At 32.7% G+C, this 21,446-nt stretch overlaps 1 protein-coding gene across 1 annotated transcript in view; it reads right to left on the reverse strand.

The window, feature by feature from the left end:
• KFase (kynurenine formamidase) overlaps positions 1-18,260 on the reverse strand; it is a 38,326-nt gene extending 20,066 nt beyond the window's left edge. Inside the window, exon 1 of the mRNA XM_089643263.1 lies at positions 18,010-18,260. The gene's annotated coding sequence lies outside the window, so the exon portion shown is untranslated. The remainder of the gene's footprint in view (positions 1-18,009) is intronic.
• Between the last annotated feature and the right edge of the window lie 3,186 nt (positions 18,261-21,446).

Here is a 21,446-nt window from a genome sequence, read left to right on the forward strand (position 1 = left end):
TACCTATATTTAATAAGAATTTTAATGATATGGACATATTCACATGTAATTTAAGAACCTTTAAAAGATATGTAATAACTATTAAATAATTTTAAATATTCTACTGGAAGTTATCATGTTGTTGCTTTGAATCCTTTCCAGTTACTTACCTTCCAATTTATACGCATGTGTTCAATTTAGTTGTAGGTATACATTTATTATATTGTTATTATTGCTATTGTGTAGTGCTTTTATTGATTGCTGCTGTGTTGAAATTTTACAATACATTATGTTTTGAATTTTAGCTGGTTATTAGTATATCAGTTAAATTTAAATTTTTGAAATTAACTGCTTATTAGTATATCAGTTAACTTTAAATTTTAATTTATTTGTGTTCCTAGATCTGTTATTATTTTTTATTTATTATTTACAATATTGTATTTTTTGTAAATCTCTCAGGCCACGGGTACAGAACCCTTAGTTTTTTTTAATATTCTTTATTATTATTATAATTTTAAGTGAAAATCTGTTATTGGATTTTATCTTTATTATTTAGTTTATTCTTATATATGTAAATAATCTGTTGATTTTCCCAAATAAATAAAATAAAATAAAATTTGAAGAAGGAGCTAAAAACTAGATCTCACTTAGCTCGACATCAACAACATCCAGTCAATCCAGTGTCAAAAGTGGGATCACAACAGAACGCATATTTTGCACACCCGGAAAACATTATTCTAATGTATAAGGGAGCTAGGATGTAGAAGGATCATTAAATATAGGGCCCTTCAAACTTCAGGAGTGAGAGAGTTCATAATTCCAAAATTAATTTCAACTGCAATAGCTGCATAGAATTAATTGACTGGCAGGCAGAGATGTGCAAAATGGGTACCCAAAACCATTTGAAATGCAAAATGGAAATGGGTCAAAACTTTTCCATTTGAAAATGCAAAATGCAAAATGGTTTTTAGAAAACCATTTCAAATGCAAAATGCAAAATACCTATTTTCAAAATGCATTGAAAATGAAAAATGGTTTCTCAGGTCAAACAATAATATATTTTTTAAACAATTTTGTCATTTAATCAACATCAATGTAGAACAAACATATTACATGATGGTAAATCCAAAAACACCACGACTACAGATTATGAAACCACAAAAAATTTGCGCGGGACTAATGTTGCTAACGTAAAAACATAGAAACTGCTATCTAACATTTTTATTATCATTATTAACAAAGCGATTTTCAGCCCACTGTGCACAGTGTTTTGGCTTGCAGTGTAAATAACATATAGTAAACTAGACAAAGCATACTCATATGTTAAGCATTAAAATGAATCATCAACATAAAAAAAATTTCAACTTGAGGATTTAAAAAAAAAATCGCAAGTTGCGCCACATTACGAAGTATGTCAAAAAATACAAATAAATAGTAGTATATCTGTGTGTAAGGATAGAATGGCCAACCTTATGATTCCAGAGATAGCCTCATTTTTAATGTCAGTGCCATACAATTTTTTCTTAAAAAAATGATAACTCCTTCATTTGTACACGCAATTGCTTCGTATGAAATTTTATAGCATAGTAATGATCAGCAGAATCCATTTCTAGCCAAAAAAAATACCATTGAAAACTCAAGTCTTTATGTCTATGAAAGGCGATTTTTAGCCCACTGTGCGTCATGGCCCCATGTCCAGTATTTGAATCAGTATTTTTTGTAATGGTATCACTCAATTGCCAGGGCTCCTACCAGGGAGCAACTTGACAAATGTAAATTATCTCTCATAGCGAGGTTGAGGACCGACTGATATTTGGGGCTTTTGAAAAAAAGATGAGTGGAGATAGTAGGAAGAATGTTGCAAAAAGCATTTAAAATGGAAAATGCATTGAGAAAAGCATTTAAAATGCAAAATGCAAAATGGTTTTTAGAAAAGCATTTAAAATGCAAAATGGAAAATACCCATTTTGCATTTCCATTTGAAATGGATTTATTTGAAATAAAGCACATCTCTGCTGGCAGGCCACAGATTTAATTCTGACAGAACCTCCACACCTGAGCAACGTACAAACTGACGAATTACTTAAATTGTGCGATGAAGGAAATGTAAAAAGGTTCGATTTTCCTAAATTTCCTTGCCACACACAATTAGTGGAAAGTACTGGAAAGGTGTCTGAAGTTGACCACAGAGGCGTCTTCTTCTGTTGCTGGTTACAAAGCTAGAAAAGGTTATATTTACGCCAAGCAACATTCAAGAAACATTATGCCAAATTTTAATTCTAAGCAAGATTTTAAATAATTACTGTTTTAACAATATGTTATCATTCAATTTTGAGCATCCATTATTTTTTATTCGTTGTATTTTGGTCAAAAATGTTGTTGTACGTTATTGTTTAGTATCTTGAATTTAACCATAAAAAGTGTAAAGGAAACAGCTTTAAAAAAATACAGTATTATAGCTAAGATAATCTGTCACAGTTTCACTTGATTAACTTTTTTGCTTTCTTATAAAATTATTTATAAGAAAACAAAAAATTCCTTGTTGTATACAAATAAAATTGTATACAACAAGGACATACACAAACATAAAACTAGGACGTGCAATGAAATCAGGCTACCAAAAAAGGACAAGGCGATTACACAGAACAGTATATTCTATAAAGGGATGAAATACTATAACGCGCTACCGGAAAACCTAAAGACTGCCCCAATTGAAAAATTCAAGATGTTGTTTGGAAACCATATAAAACAAGAAAAAACATAGAATATTAAAATGTAAAAATTAATTAGTCATTTGTAAACTTTAATGTACAAATTACTAAAATAAAAATTAATAAATAAAAAAAATTACAAAATAAATAAAAACTAGTTTTTTGCTTGAAATCGAACGATTCTTGACTCCGTTTGTCAAGCGATTTGAATGCCTATTACCTACAATATAAGGTATACCAAGAATATACACATGTTTGGCTTATAGCTTCCTGTACCCGTATACCCAATTTATAACAAGTTTCTCGTTAACTCTTCCAAAAACGTTTTTGAAAATAATATCTATACATTAAATTTGTTATGCCGAAACGTTAATTATATGTATAATACTAGCTGACTGACGTGTTGCCAGCGTTGCTAGGGGTTATCCTTAAGAGATAGACATATACCATCGCGGACTTTTCTGTGGGCCTTTTTAAGATATACAATTCCGTAGTACATTATTTTGATGTATCTCATAAGGTTTAGCCAGCGTTAGTAATGTAAGCGCACGAAAATATTTTTTTACGACTTTATTACAAAACATCGAATTTTCTCTACTTTCTATAAATATAAAATGATTGTATTTTATATATAAACCTCCCGGAATAAAACTCTAAACGACTGTGAAGACCATATCAAAATCCGTTGTCTAGTTTAGAAGAACTTAGCGCACAAACAGACAGACGCAAATAGCGACTTTATTTTATACTATAGATTCCTCCGAAAATTATTAAAAACACGTTTTATTCTGTTATTTAATATGTTATAGGCATGAAAAAAATCACAGTGTATCTTTAAATGCAACTAAAGCATTTAGGCAATTTGCCAAAAGTTGATGAGAATGCGTTGTCGTCGACAACGAGTTTATCTGCTGAGTTTCAGCTCGATCGGATGTCGTTCGCTACGTTTGGTGTCTTCTTAGCATGGGTGTCGGGTTCATGGGGTGAGGTTGATCTTGGCGGCCCTTGTGTCTGCGCACCTACTGCGTGGCGGGTCGGATCGGGAGAGACAGATTGAGGGAGACCTTTTGACCTCTCCAGCCGGGCTCTCTCTCGACCCATCGCCTTGCTCCGCATTGAGAGGGATAGATTCATACGTCCTACCTAGGGAATGCAATCCCGCAAGAAAATGTCAATCCAGGTATTTGCGGGACTGAACAATCTTAGTCCCGCTGGATCCAGGTATTTGCGGGATCCAGCAGAGTGGACTTAGATATCTAATCAATCGTATTATAAAGACCTCGATCTACCAACCTTGCTTTTAGACTTTTAAATTTATACCTTAACCACTTTAACCAAGTTCTTTGGGACATTTTAAATGATTTATTAATAGGTATTCCTTAAGTTAGACATAGGTAAAGTTTAAGGGCGGCTTGCACCATAAGTTAAATTTGATTTAAATATAATTTTAAACACATTATTTGATTTAAGTCGACTTGGCGTCTTGCACCACAAAATTTAAGTCGTTAAATGCGTTTAAAGAACTGTCAAAGTTAAATACCCAAAAGCGGCCGTTTAACCGAGTTAAACGTGTTTAGCTCTACTCTAAGCAGTACTGTCAAATTTTGTTTAGGTTATCTCTTCGATTTCTGATTGTGGTTAAAATCTATCTCATTTTAATTTGTATTCACAATGAACATTTGGGATTTGTATTCTGACGATCATGAAGAAATTATATTATAGAAATTATAAATAAATTATAATATAGTCAGAGAAGTAAACACAAGAACAAATTGATTTGAAACACTCAGTGCCAAGAAGTTTCAAAGAAGATATCGTCTCAGTAAAGAAACGACATCATTATTAGTGCAAGAAATTGAACCTCAGTTAAAATTCAACGCCAATAAAAACATCAGCGAGGTGCTCGTCACTTGGAGCTAACGCTCCTTATCGAGGAGTACTTTGCAAGGTTGTAAACTTCTAATCATACCTACAGCATTCTTATAATACTTTAAAACAATATAGTATGTAAAAGAAATAAAAAACAAAATTACTCGGATAATTGTTTTATTTTTAATTCCAACAACAGAAGCTCTTTTTGTCTTATTTCATCATTATGTCTATTTGCTTTAACTTTTTCTTCATAAAATAAATGAAAACACTATTAAACCACACACACAATCACATAATATTTTGACACTTCAAGTAAAATGAAACATTGTAGCTGTTTTATTTACGCGTTAATGGCGGTAACCACGCGGTAACTGTTTTACCGACGCGTTAAACACGTTTAACTAAAATTGCCACCGAACTGCGTGGTGCAGGACGCAACTAAACGCATTTAAGTTAAATGTATTTAGGGCGACTTGCACCAACTATCGCAAATTTTATCTTAAATTGTATTTAACTAAACGTATTTAAGACCCTAAATACATTTAACTTAAATGCGTTTAGTTGCGTCCTGCACCACGCAGTTCGGTGGCAATTTTAGTTAAACGTGTTTAACGCGTCGGTAAAACAGTTACCGCGTGGTTACCGCCATTAACGCGTAAATAAAACAGCTACGATGTTTCATTTTGCTTGAAGTGTCAAAATATTTTGTGATTGTGTGTGTGGTAATAGTGTTTTCATTTATTTTATGAAGAAAAAGTTAAAGCAAATAGACATAATGATGAAATAAGACAAAAAGAGCTTATGTTGTTGGAATTAAAAATAAAACAATTATCCGAGTAATTTTGTTTTTTATTTCTTTTACATACTATATTGTTTTAAAGTATTATAAGAATGCTGTAGGTATGATTAGAAGTTTACAACCTTGCAAAGTACTCCTCGATAAGGAGCGTTAGCTCCAGTGACGAGCACCTCGCTGATGTTTTTATTGGCGTTGAATTTTAACTGAGGTTCAATTTCTTGCACTAATAATGGTGTCGTTTCTTTACTGAGACGAAATCTTCTTTGAAACTTCTTGGCACTGAGTGTTTCAAATAAATTTGTTCTTGTGTTTACTTCTCTGACTATAAACGGTCTACTTATATATATAAGTATAATTTATTTATAATTTCCATAATTTCTTCATCATCGTGAGAATACAAATCCCAAATGTTCACTGTGAATACAAATTAAAATGAGATAGATTTTAACCACAATCAGAAATCGAAGAACCTAAAAAAATTTTGACAGTACTGTTTAGAGTGGGGCTAAACACGTTTAACTCGGTTAAACGGCCGCTTTTGGGTATTTAACTTTGACAGTTCTTTAAACGCATTTAACGACTTAAATTTTGTGGTGCAAGACGCCAAGTCGACTTAAATCAAATAATGTGTTTAAAATTATATTTAAATCAAATTTAACTTATGGTGCAAGCCGCCCTTTTAGGGTCTTAAATACGTTTAGTTAAATACAATTTCAGATAAAATTTGCGATAGTTGGTGCAAGCCGCCCTAAGTCATAAATTGGCAAAGAATAAGATAAGACATACATTTACATAACATACCCACCTCGGAACAGACTTTGTCTAGTGAGGTGGGTAAAAGAAATCTATGTACCCAAATGAAAATAAAATAAACGCCGGATTGCCGGCACTGAAACTGAAATTGAACTGAAACTTAAATTTAAATAATAACGTTCACACGATAAACAATATTCTTGTACAATGAGCATCATAAATCATAAGTTTAACTAAACATTATTTTGGAAATAGCTTCGTAAAAAAGTTAAAGTATTAATTGTGTCATCTGATAAACGGCTTCTGATATTGGACACAAGGTAGCCAGCTGCAGCGGCTGAAAAAGCTCGTTCAGCTTCCACGCTGGTTGGCACAATAGTCATTAGCGCATTGTAAGTGAATTGAAGGTATGTGCCTTTTAATCCACCGGACTCGAAGTAATTCAGAGTAAGTGAGGGTAAATCTGTAGTTGCTCTCTTTCAGCTTTAAAAGATCTTGAATAACCATCATTTTTAGTGTCTTGCCGTAATTCATAACCATTAATTTGATTAAATTGGACGATGTTGGTAAGTTAAAACCCCGGCTTTAAAAAGATCTCGCAAATCCGACGAGGTACAGAAAACTCGGAATGGTAAACCATCTTTAGACACCATTCGTGATACCCTCTTTTCGACGGTATGTTTTCGCTTGAAAAATGGTCAGTGATTTTATTTGTTGATGGTTGAGGTTCACAATGAGCCGATGTGGAAGAACTGGACGTCGATGCAGTTGTAGAAGCTTCTCTGTAATCCCGCCAGTCCAGCGGGATCCCGCAAAATGTCTGCGGGATCTCGGTATTTCGGGATCCCGGTATACCGGGATTGCATTCCCTAGTCCTACCCAACCCTCATACCTTTTACCTTCTCAGAACCTTTTCCTCTTTCCTTTCTTGCCCTAGGTCCTCTAAGTAAAACAGCATTATCTTTGGTATCAAATTTAGTAAACAACCAAATCAAGTATTGTTTTGCTTGAACTCCCTTTTTCCATTAAAAACATAAATACAATAACTTTTTCACATTATAATGACACTATCGAAATCATTGTTCAAGTTTTTATTATTATTTTCGTAATTTAGTTTTGTTTCGAACTGTAGCGGAATTTTATCAAAAATATCAACATCTAAAAATAACAAGAACTTGATTAACCAAATAAATTATATTTGAACAAAATAGCTCACCGTAGGCGTCGTGACTATTAGAGATCAGTGTCTAGGCCCCTGTATACTCAGTGAACGTACACGTATACAGTGTGTATTCACACCTTCATATTTTTTTCTTGATTTTATTGAAAACCTCCATGTTATCTTTTTGGTTTCTTTCTCTTTAATTTCCACAAATATTTGATTGGTTTATCGTGTGTCACGCCTCAAACCGCATATTGCCGGAGATAATGATGATTCATAAAAATGTTAACCCCGCATACCCAATTTCTACGGAGTTTCTCGTTAACTCTTTAAGGCGATCCAATATCAAGTAATGCAAAATCAAGTGTTTTTGGTTTGAACATTTGATTGCTTAGAAATACTACAGATACTTTAAGGCGATGCACTACGTCGTGTAATATTTTAAATTGAGCCGCTATCAATAACAACCATTACGTAGATGGCGATAAGGTTTAAATTCCCGCTTAACAGCATCCGCCTGTTTTGATTTATGCAAGAAAAAAACATGGCCAAAAAGTGCCTTTTATTTTATTTTGTGGATGTTCAGGCATAAAATTTAATTTTTTTTTGATCATTTTATAAATAACTTAATTTGCCACATCATACAATAAAATCATAACCGAAAATGGGTTCGTAAGTAGGAGATTTTGAACTTTAAAGCAGTTTTCATAGGCCTTTACATTATTTTATCTGGCCTTAAAAAATACTCGATTATTTCAAAGGCCAAGATGTATTCTACTCGCAGTATTTCATTAAAGCATCTGAAACATTTCTAGGCGACCAAATTTTCAAACCAAAAACACATGATTTTGCATTACTACGGCATTGCCTTAATTAAATACTGCAAGTAGAACACATCTTGGCCTTGTCAGCAGACGATCATTTTTTTCATATATGTACCGGAACTTCACAAAAAAAATATATTTTTGAAAATAATATCTATACATTTGTTATAATTGAAAAAAATCACGAAGTAAGCTCCGAAAATTAACGTAACCTAGCATATTAAACCCTGCATTCCCAATTTCTACTAATTTATAATGTATTTCTCTTCATCTTTTTAAGAAAAAAAAAATATATAGGTATGTCATTTTTGAAGAAAATATCCTATACATTTGTTACGCCGAAACGGTAATTATATGAAATTCCCTCGATAGAAAAATGTTGCAAATTAAGTTAGGAATATTATTAAAAACACGTTTGGTTCTGTTATTTTATGTTTTGGGCATGAAAAAAATCACAGTGTATCTTTAAATGCAACTAATGCAGTTGTCGAGAGATTTTTGCTCTATTTCAAACGAGCAGTGTGGTATTAAATATTTTCACCTTTATCGTTTTTTTTATATATTAGCGCGCTCCCTCTAACATTCGTATTTACATATCTCTCTTTCAAACCATCTTTGAACGCTTCCTACCAGGCATTAACATTTAAATGGAGTACATTGAACATTTTAAAACCTTTATAATTAATATTATCGATAAATTTATCATAGGAAGCTTGAAATCGTTGCAGCTAAGTGTTATTAATACTAACGCTTTTTAACGTATAATCTGATAACATTTTATTTTTGAAACTTATATTAATTAGTAAGGTTTCAGGACAGTCAAATTTACAGGTTTCAAGTTATCCTAGACGAATACAGGATTTAAGACTAGCTAAAATAAGTATGTTAAAACGAAGATACATAAAAAGATACATAAAGATACATAGAGGCGTTCGTGATTTCAAATTACATTTTTTAGTATCATTTCGGAATCAGTCCTGCCTAGATCCAACAACCATTTTGTCACTCTTGGACCGAAGGATGACAATTCACACAGTTTCAGCTGAGAGGGGATTTTATTATATATTTTAGGACCGAGATATGAGAATATTTTTTGATAAGCCGCTCTGTTGCTTGTTGGAACGGAAAGGTCATTCCTTCCCTTACTTCTGGTTTGATGTTTGTGTTCGGCTGTTTTCATTTTGTTTTTATTTTTATGAACGTGGAGTACATTTTTTATATAGCACTGTCGGACATCTAGTACATTAAATTCCTTGAAGAGAGCGTCACTCGAATATCTGAAAAGTTTCTTCATAATAACACGTAAAATAGATTTGTGTGCCTTCAATAACGGGTTTAATGTTGTTCTTCCTGCACCACCCCACCCAATGCAACCGTAGGTTATGATTGAGTTACACAGCCCGTACAGATTGCCACACACTAAGGATGGGTTGTTTCGGAGAATCTGAACAATTCATCCAATTTCAACGTTCATTTTCAAGTTCTGTGAAAGACTTTTTCAAGTTCTGTTTTTATTTCAGTTTTGCCTACAATGATATAAAAACAGAACTTGAATAAGTCTTTCACAGAACCCGAAAATGAACGTTGAAATTTGATGAATTGTTCAAATTCACCGAAACAACCCGTTCTTAGAATACTCAGGACGGGTTGTTTCGGAGAATTTGAACAATTCATCAAATTTCAACGTTCATTTTCGGGTTCTGTGAAAGTCCAATTCAAGTTCTGTTATTATATCATTATAGGCTGGTTGCTTGACAAAACTGAAATAAAAACAGAACTTGAAAAAATCTTTCACAGAACTTGAAAATGAACGTTGAAATTTGATGAATTGTTCAAATTCTCCGAAACAACCCGTCCTTAGTTTAATATTTGAAAAGGTAAGTCCGGCCCCCAGGAAAACATAACAAAATCCACATTATGTCAGCAGTACATAATATATTAACGCGTTTATATGTTTTGTAGCTAATATCATGTTGGAAGACAAGGTCAAGAAAATAACTGCGTAGCAAAAAGCCACGCGGCGTCCAGACATAACAATATCAGCACGATCTAAATTTAATTATCTTGGGAAATAAAATTATAAGATTAGATGATTGGGAAAATTGTCTTCACATCTCTATATTGTGATAACTAGCTGTAACCTTGCTGTAGATCAGTCTGTCTGTGCAGATAAAGGGACAATAGTACTTTTAAAAAACATCATGTTTTTACCTGTCACAGGTGACATATATTTATTTTATTTTATTTATTAATTAAAAGCAAGACATCTTAAAATAATAAACTTATAAACAATCCAAATAAACTCTAAGGACAGGTATACAGGTTTTAGGGGTCCAGTCCCGATTGAAGATATAAAATTGTCATATGATATCAAAAGAAACCGTACATATGAAGTGCGAGGATCATGTTTCATAGGACGAGACCGGTTAGTAGCAGGTAAGTAGTGTTATTCTAAACATGCGATAAATATAAATGTTTTTTAAAATAACCAGCTGACGTGTACCCAGCGTTGTTCGGGGTTGTGAATGGTTTGGAGTAAAGTTTTGAGGTTGTTAATGTGTTCTCGAATTTTTCTACCTTTTCTAAAATCCTAAATTTTACCAGTGTGCGTTTATGGGCGTAACTGGGTAGATATAAATCTGGCGTTCGGCTTTCTCTGATTGGTTCTCAAGTTTTCTATAACCAACCCCAATAGGCCGCGCCCCTTCCGAATTCGAAGGTCACCTGGAATATGAGATCGCCTTAAAAACTATATTACAACGACATTAATTCCACTCTGTATCTCATTCCAGTGCAGAGATATTGTGTTAAGTATTCCTCGGGAATCCCAGAATTCTTCTACCATTTAAACATCTCTAAACACTAATAAGAACAAACTTTGAAATACTACTTGACTACTTTTCGAGTTTTATTGAGCATGAGATGATTTTTTATATATTAAGATTATAAACCAGTTAGAATTTAACTCAACCACTTGCATTTTCTAATAGAAGACGTTGTCCTGCCACAGACCGCCTTCTATGTAGGGAAGTTAAAATTTGTGGTTGTGTGTGATTAATTGAAAATATCTCCCGAGTAAAAATAAATGCCGCCGACGGGAATTGAACCCGTGCCTTCTGATGTCCAGTCAGGTGCTCTGAAACCTCTGAGCTATGTCGGCTCAAATATAACAAATAAATAAATTTCGGAAAAAATATAATAAGCAGTAATTGTTGATTGAGGTTACATATTGAATCATTTGGCGGGCTGGAAATAATTTTCAATTTGTATTGATATTTCTGGCGACTAATTATTGCTTATAATTATTTGTTGTCTTAAAACTTGTTTATTTTTCTTTTAAAGTCAAACTAAATTTAAAGTTCACCATTTTATATATGTAGGTATGTACACTATTTATTTAAAGTCCACCGCTAATATTGAGTAATTTACCATTGAAAAGTCACAATCTTTAAATAGTACAGGGTTTTCCAATAAGAGGTGTTAATTTGAATATCCCGCTATTTCGATAGATGTTACTTTTGAAGATGTCATTTTTTAACATTTGACAAGTAGAAACTACGCCATCAATAAAAATGTAACAATACACGCTTCAACAACGCTATGAAATTATTAAAATTCACTTGAGTGAATCAAATGCAAATCATCTTGAGTGATGAGGCCCATTTCCACCTCGGTGGCTTCGTCAACAAGCAAAATTTTCGCATCTGGGGCTCGGAAAACCCAAGAGTTATTGTTGAAAAGCCTCTCTATCCTCGACGTGTGACTGTTTATGGTCCGGCGGAGTCATTGGACCTTACTTTTTCGAAAATGAGGCTGAAGCTACAGTTACCGTGAATGGATGGCGCTATCGAGAGATGATTAGTGATTTTTTATGGCCCGAATTGGATGGTATTGATCTGGACAACGTTTACTTTCAACAAGACGGCGCTACTTGCCACACAAGCAACGAAACCATTGATCTTTTACGGGAAAAGTTTCTTTGAATATCAAAATAACACCTCTTATTGGAAAATCCTGTATATAAAACATGCATACTATATATACAGGGTGTATCGGCACTAACCCGACAAACTTTAACCAGCTATTCCTTAGCACATTTGGAGTAAAAAATGTTATGGGCACTTTGCTGTCCGGTAGCATTTTTTTTTCAATTAAAAACAAAAAAATTTAAAATTTCCACACTACATCACTGTCATTGGCATTGCGTTTCGTGTTCAACAGCTGTTATAAGCAAGTATGACAAAAAGCGTCTTCGCTCTTTCGCACACACTAAATAATAATAGTTAAAATGAGACGAATGGTGCCGTGCCATTTCGTTGTGATTGTAGAAGTGCGCCAATATAGGTACACACGTGCATTATTCAACGGAATTCGAATAAAATATTTGCCAGATGGGTTTTCAAACTTTGACAAAGGATAAAACAGTGGTGACATGTGGTGAAAATATGAATAGTAAATTTTTTATTTTAAAAAAACGTTACCGGACAGCAAAGTGCACATAAGATTTTCTACTCCAAATATGCTAAGGAATAGCTGGTTAAAGTTTGTCGGGTACGTGCCGATACACCCTGTATAGAAAGTAGTGAAAAGTCGATGTTTTGTGATCAAGTCGTAAAAGATTATTTTCGGGCGCTTACATCGCTAAGGCTGGCTAAAACCTATGAGATACATCAAAATAATGTACTACGGAATTTTATATCTTAAAATGATCTCATAACCTCAAAACTTTACCCCTAACCATTTATAAGTCCCCAAGCGACGCCGGGTACACGTCAGCTAGTATAAAATATCTTTCTATGTTAATAATATAAAAATGAAACTAGCATTTAAAGAAACACTTTGAGTTTGTTCATACCTAGAACCGGATGAGTTTTTTTTATAATTTTCGGAGCATACTTTGAGATTTTTCTGTTAAATATAATCAATTTTTCAACTGGGCAAATGTACAGAGGTTTTCTTTAAAATTCTCTAAATAGTAAAAAATAAAGTTTGTGGGCTTTATTCTTCTAAACTACGCAACGAATTTTGATAACGTTTTAACTATCATTTAGAAAATTTCTTCCGGAAGGTTTATGTATATAATACAAGCATATTATATTTATAGAAAGTAGAGAAAATTTGATGTATTGTAATCAAGTCGTAACAATTTTTTTTCGGGCGCTTACATTGCTAAAGCTGGCTAAAACCTATGAGATATATCAAAATAATTTACCTACTATGGAATAGTATATCTTAAAAAGGCCTACAAAAAAGTCGGCCATGGTATATGTCTCCTAAGGATAGCTGAGTTTAGGTAGATACTTATCTCTTTCGAGATATTTAATTGAGTTAAGAATGAGTTACAACATAGACATAACATAAAACCACACTAATGCGTAATATTATTATCTGTGGTGAAAAGTTGGTGTCGAAAGAGTCTAGTTGTTAATTGTTTATTTTAAGATTTTTATGTGAGAATTTAAAGAGAATCGTAGTTTAAAAATACGAAATCCTAAGTTGTCAACGTTAGTATGTTTGTTCTGCTGTGTTTGTTCAGGTTTCTAGGGCAAGTAAATAGAATACAACAATGCTAAGAAATCCGAAAACTAAACAAAATTATCATGGGAATAAATATAATAAGTGATTTAATTTAACGTGTGTATTACTTACATGTTAAATTGAAATTAGGTTCCATCACGATATTCAGAGAAAAATCTAGGACACATACGGTCACATATCGTATCTGATTTTTCTGTATCATCGCTAATATTGTCTTCAATAATTAAATATTACAATTTGAGATTTTACTTATAAAGTTTTTTTTTTGGTTTATTGGTTAAATAGGTACAGTTATAATGTATACATATTACAAAGTTGTTTTTTTTTTAAATATCAGAAAGAGTAAAGTAACACACCTTTTCTTTGAGCAAACGCTTGTGTTAAAGAGCTGGGGAACGTAATTAATTACTATTTTAACATATTTTAAACAAAGAAAAATAAAATACAGTTTACAGACAATTGCTGTAAAAAAATAATAGAAAAAAAAAGAGGAGAGAAAAAAAGAAGAAAGCAGAAAAAAACGATATCTAATATTATTTTAGAGAATTATGATATTATTTTAAAAGTGTAATAATGAAAGAAATATTGCTGAATTATATTTTAAATTGTGAATTTAAAATATAATTCAGCAGTAAAAAAATAACTTCATAAGTAAAAATCTAGGACACATACGGTCACATATCGTATCTGATTTTTCTTCTATTTTTCGCTGCGTCCCGGCAAGGCAAGGGACCTGGGTTCATCTCCTAAATGTGACCGCATCGTTTTCTGTGCCAAATTTTCGTTTAAATTCTGTCTTCAATAATTAAATATTACAATTTGAGGTTTTACTCATTCAGTTATTCCAAAAAATAAATAAAAAAGGTTCTTTTTTCCTAAACGACCGCACTTTCAATAGACACAGATTGGAAATACTTCGTTTCAACTTAATTACTTCAAGAAATAACGATTTACGTCAATTCCATTTTTATTCAAAGTTCAAAATTTAACTTTTGAAAAGATCCCTCTAATTTTCGTTTAAGAATCGCTAATATTGTCTTCAATAATGAAAAATTGACCATTTATTTCTTTAGTATTTTCGAATTCTCGGTAAAAAAATCTATCTTGAATCTCACTTGAATTTCTCTAAGTGAATACATTTCACTATCGAGTTGTTGAAAAACAAACGAGAGATGGTCTCTAAACTAGAGTCAAGTATTGTAAATATGGTTTAATTATTCCAACCTACAGTGATTCCTACAGTAGACACACAGGGGGAGCAATAATAATTATCAAAAAAGACATAATATTTGAAGTTATTTCTAACACAAAATACGAAAAGAACTGCTGGATACTAGCGATCAGGATAACTTCTGGATATAAGAAAGGAGTATACGGAGTAATTTACCATTCTCCAAATGCAAGTAAAAAAGACTTTTTATCATTTATAGAGAACTGGTGCACCCAAAACCTAGAAGAGGAAGAAGATAATATCCTAACTGGTGACTTTAATATAAATTTCAAAAATTTGAATGATACATATACTAAAAGACTTAAAAAAATTATGCAAGCATCGGGAATGAAACAACTTGTTAAAAGTGAGACACGAATAACGGATAAATCCAGGACGTTAATTGACCTTGTCATATCCAACAGATTAGATTTGAATGTAAAAGTTCTAGATGAGCCAAAAATAACCGACCATAACCTTATCCACATTACAGATAACACAAAAAGAACTAATACGAAAACCAGCAAAGTAATAAAATACAGAAATTATAAAAAATATAACAGTGAAAGGTTAATTGAACTTCTGGGTGATATGAATAAACTTCATCAAATGGAATTTAATGAAAAGGCTAAATCATTAATAAATAACCTTCAAGAAGTAATCGACCAGTTAATACCAATCCAAACTACTAAAATAAGAGGAAAAAATAAATGGTATAACATAGAACTACAATCAATACAATATGAAAGAGATAGACTGTACAAAATTGCAAAAATCTCAAGAAACTCACAAGACTGGAAAGCATTCAAAAATGCAAGAAATAAATACTCAAAACAACTGAAAGTTTGTAAGAACGATTACTTCAAAAATAAAATTATCTGTGAAAAAGGAGACACTAAAAAAATGTGGAAAACCATAAAAGGATTAATGCAAACTGAAGATAAAGGGATGAAACATGACATTGAATTTTCACATCAGATACAGGGTAGCATACAGAACTGCTTCAACAAATATTTTGTAAACAGCATAACGGAATTACATCAGAGTATACCAATACTGAAGGAAGACAACCGCGTGAGAAATGTTCCCCTAAACCGAGAAAAACTTGTGTTTAAAGAGATTGATGAAACATATCTTTTACAGATTCTAAACAGCACCAAATCAAAAGAGAGTCCAGATGGAATAAGCTTTACAGTTTTAAGGGATGCAATGCCAGTGATAGGACCTCATCTACTGAACATAATAAATGAATCGTTAAGAAGTGGAAAATTTCCAAACACATGGAAAACATCTATTGTGATCCCGATTCCGAAAGTTGTTAATACCAGAAAATGTGAAGAATTTAGACCTATAAATATGTTACCAAAATACGAACAGGTACTAGAAATTGTAATAAAGAAACAACTCGTTGAGTATTTGGAAAAACATCATATATTATGTGACGAACAATCAGGATTCCGTAATAATAACTCTTGTGAAGCTGCAATAAACATTGTGATTAATACATGGAAGAAAGAAACAGATAATAAAAAAATCACCATTGCCACATTTTTAGATTTTAAAAGAGCATTTGAAACGATAGAAAGGAAAAAACTTTTGGAAAAAATTAGAAGATATAGGTCTTTCTGAAGTAGCTCTAAATCTTTTCAAAGAATATCTCCATGAAAGAAAACAGGTAACAAAAGTGGAAAGCTCAGAATCAGAACCGATAGAAAACAACCTCGGTGTTCCACAAGGGTCGGTATTAGGTCCAATTCTATTCATTATTTACATTAATGACATAATTAAAACCATAAAACATTGCAAAATTAGATTATTTGCAGACGATACATTAATCTATATTTCATGTGAAGAATACATAGATGCAATCAATAAATTAAATGAAGACCTACAAAATATAGCGAAATGGCTGAAATTAAAAAAATTAAAACTGAATGTCAACAAAACAAAATATATGGAAATAGGCAACAAAACGCATAACACAGAGTTAAAATTGACAATTAACGGCGAAAAAATTGAAAAAGTAAATGAAATTAAGTACCTGGGTGTGATACTAGATTCAAAACTAAATTTCGCAGCAAATTTTGAATATGTGCTAAAGAAGGTATCTAAAAAAGTCAATTTTCTTAGAAGATTAAGAAATAAACTAAATGGAAACACTACAGAGCTGATTTATAAAACTATAGTTGCTCCACATTTAGATTATTGCTCTACTATGTTGTATTTGGCCAATGAAGGAAACTTGAACAAGCTAGATGTTATACAGAATAGAGCTATGAGATGTATACTAGGAAAAGGAAAATACGCAAGCATAGATCAAATGAGAGAACAGCTAAATTGGATTTCTATAAAAAAGAGACTATTATTTAATGTGTTAATTTTTGTACATAAAATCATGAACAACCAAATGCCAAAATATTTTAAGGATGAAATTGTTTTTAATAGAGATGTTCATAATTACGAAACCAGAAATGTAAATAGGATTAGATTGCCACATATGAAAAAAACAAAATCACAGAACTGCCTAATGTACAAAGGACTAAAAATGTATGATGAAATGCCTGAAAGTCTGAAGAATGAATGTATTTAAAAAGAAATGTTATATTTATTGTAAAAATATTAAAATTACAAAATGAAATATGATCTTGTTTATATTAGTTTATATTCAAATGTATAAACTAACTCACTAAATAATAAAAAATAAAATAAAAACCATGAGGAATAACACATTGTATTAATTTAAACGAATTGAAAATCTACAATCCGATGTTATTGTTTTGCACTCCAGCAGAATAAATTATCGTTTTTCGATGTGGTGATGAATTTATTCACGTACAACCTACAATAATAACAGCCCACAATAATAAACAAATTGATGAACTAATTGAAAACATAATATTATTATCTGACAAAATAAACGTAGATAAAATTAATGTTACCTACGTATTTAAAATAAACACATTAATACTTAATCGTCAATACTCAGAGTATTTTTTTTTAATTTTTCAAAATTTCAGTTCCGTTAACGGGTTAGATTTTGGCACGTAATTTGAAATATTATTCAATTTTAGCTACGATGTCAAAATACAAGAAATAGAAAAACAAAATAACTCTCAAGGACAGTTTCACAATAATGTTCAAGAAACTAAAATAAAACTCACTGAAAACCGGTTACTTGATGAAAGCAGCGATAAGATGCTATTTGCGTATAAAAACTGTTGTGATAATTCAATTTAAACTGCACGAACTGATAACCCAACGCACATCTGAGCACTTCAAATCAAAACAACCACCATACAACCACTGTTTACTACGTTTACTATAAAAATTGATCATTCCAGCGATATTTTTCAAAGGGAGCCGCCTCGACGATAGCTTTGGTTTTAGCGGCGTTTTCGTTTTAAAGCAATGATACCACTCTTATAAAGTTTGTAAGAATTTCACATTTTAGCCGCCTTTTCCTCCGCTTTCTTTTCGATTGGTGGAATTTTTAAAAAATCTTGTAAAAAAGTCGATAGAGGTGATAGCATTGATTAAAGATATCTACAAAATGTTTTATACTTTTTTATTCGGATGCCCAATTTGTTTGTTAAGTATCTCACTTCAGATGAATGCAAGACGCGTGCGTAGAATAAAAAGTTAGGGCTGCCAGTAAAAAAAAATATTTGGAATTTGTACAGTGCTGTTTTTGTGAAAAATAACTTTAAGGGCGCAGTACAAATAGTATGAATTCCTAAGCTTAAAAACATGATGCTACATTACTAAAATAATAAACCAGTTAATATATATTTTTTAAATTGATATGTTTTTTCCTCCCGAAAACATAAAGATGAAAAAACACACGAGGGGTGTAATAATCATACATATTTTTCTGCACAATATAGGGCTCCTACCATGGAACTACTTGACGGAAATAAATATCTCTCATAGCGAAGATAGGATTATGTGCACGCTACAATGAGAAGCTATTTATACTACTGAAGACTTGCAAGGCTGAGGGGGGAGGGGCACGGAGCAACGGGAAGGGGGAATAGTGCGTCATAGGGTATTTTCATTATTTAATTTTTATTCCGAAAAAAATACGATAATGAAGGTATTTATTTTTAATTTTTTTATGTTCTAGAATATTGTTTGTATATGAATTTTAAATTTTCCATTTCCAATTTGCCTCCTAAACGATGTGATTGTTTTTATTTGTGAATTCGGCGGCGTTGCCGCCAGGCGACGGTGGTGACAGCGATTTTACCAGCCAGTGGCGGTTATTATATGTGATGCGGAAATGACTTTGTATCCAGTTGGATCTGTTTCGGAATGTGAGGTTTTGGATCCTTTTTTTTTAAATCAATTATGAATGAAAATTTTAAAATCACTAAAATCGTTGTGATTTAGTAATCGTAATGAGAAAATAAACTTTAAATCTTCCACATATTTTTAACGGTATTCATAGTTTGTGAAAATACCACATTGGCCAAGCCTTGGCGCCGACATTCGCAATATCTGTCTCAAGAGCATAGAGAGATACATATTTTCATATTATGCACCTCGTGTGTAACTACCTTTACTTTTTTATTGCATGGCAACACCGATCATCAGCCATCCGTTTCCGTGACAACAGACAACACCAAACATTTATGTCGAGGGGATAGAGCGGTGATTGATGGGGATGGATGGGGGTCACAGATATGTCTATGATGGGGGTATATTTATGTTGATGGGTGATTGGCTAGATAATCGTGACGTAGTAGAAGCCCATTTCCACTGGGAGATTTGAATTTACTGCAATACAAGTGGCAGAATGCATTTGCAATTATTTATTTATAATGCATTTGTAATATTGTACTAATTACCATAGTAGAACTAATATTAAGAATAAAAGGGGAAAATCCCAGGAATATTTGCAGTGTTCCTTATGCTTTGATGATCTAGAATCGGGGTTATTTATTTTATTAGCGTCTTGTAGATATTGCCTTTGAAGACATCATTACTTTGAAGTCTCATTTGGTAAACGATCGTGACAAGGATATGAGAGGGAAAGTGTTGAGAATAATTATTGTATTCATACAAAGAGTCGCACATGGTGGTAAATACTTTCAGTATCGCCTTGGTGAAAGTTGTGAAAGATAACCATTCGGAATCGAAGCGTTGCTTAAAATGGCTTTATCCGTATTTGGTGACCAGGTACTTCTCCACCTATGTCTTCCCCATTTCCTTCTCCTTCCCATACCGAAATAGCCAGCTAACATTTCAGCACATCTAAATGAAACAATACAATTTATTTATAACACAACATAATTATTCAGAAATAAGCCAAATTTCAACATTTCATTGGGGCCTCCATATAGGAGGCCCCAATGAAAATGAGAATTGGAGGTGCATTTCGCAGAGTCTTTTTGAGAAGATGGCTCTGTGAAAATGGTTCTTGAAAAGACCAATGTTGGAGGAGGGATGAAACACGAAAATCTTTCCAAAGCCGAACTGTTGAACTAAAGAATGTTAAAAATAATGTCAACCAAGTATAAATGTTGGGCGCACGTTTGTTATGTTTCCCGATTATGCACCGTTGCCGAAGGGATATATGATACTAGTTCCTCGTAGCATCTTCCATTGAAATGCAGGTAGAACAAGGACAGCATTCTCACCTGAGTGTGCTCTAAAGAATGCAATCCGTTTGTTAAGACAAGGGAATGAATCAAACGGACCGCCCGTTTATGCATTGAGTCAATGGTTTTATCAAGTGTGTTGAGGCTCTAGACCAGAGGTGGCTGCCAAATTTAACATTGGTTAAACGTATGTAATGGTCATATTTTCAAAGTATGTAGTGGTATGTACAAACCTACAGTGCCTGGAAAGAGATATATAAAGATATAACTGACGTGTACCTGGGTTGCTCGGGGTTATTAATGGTTTGGAGGAAAGGTGTAGTTAAGGTGGAAATACATAATATTATTGTTTCACTTGATCGCGCCATGTCTTTCTCAGTCGTCCCCGACTTTTTCTACCTTTCATTACTGTACACTATATTGTTACTGTTAAAATAACACATTATATCGACTTTAACTAGTCTCCGTATATCATTCCAGTGTCTTATGTCTTCCTTGTGTGTCCCGGATTTTTCGACCATTCACTACTGATTACCACATTTTTTTTGCAACTTTAATTCGACTCATATGTACAAACATAAGTAAGGGGAAATCAACTAAAAAAATAATAATATTACGTATTGTACCTTGTGAAAGGTGAAAGAGATCGTTCCTTTGGGACTCCCAACTGGTCACGATCTTGAAGGCGGCCCGATGCGTGTTGAAAGCCCGTCTAGTTTTGCTGTTCAAGTGTGTCTTCGTTGGAGTTTTACACCGAATCGACACGTCTGAAAACAGTTCCTTGCATCGTCTAGCGAAAGAAGACCATTATATTTAGGAATATAATTCTCTAGAAATAGTATTATACGCACCTAATTAAATTTGTATTAGAATCCATTTTCTAACCACAAAAAAGGCTTTTACGTTGATTAAATGGTTCGAGGCAAGCTGAAACTAAAAAATCAAAGTAGCCGTACCATACAAAATTCTTTCGAGTGAAAGTGTACATCGCGCAATCG

The sequence above is a fragment of the Hesperophylax consimilis genome, chromosome 19 (assembly GCF_061612785.1).
Source record: "Hesperophylax consimilis isolate HC1 chromosome 19, BYU_Hcon_1.0, whole genome shotgun sequence".
NCBI classification, from domain to species: Eukaryota; Metazoa; Arthropoda; class Insecta; order Trichoptera; family Limnephilidae; genus Hesperophylax; species Hesperophylax consimilis.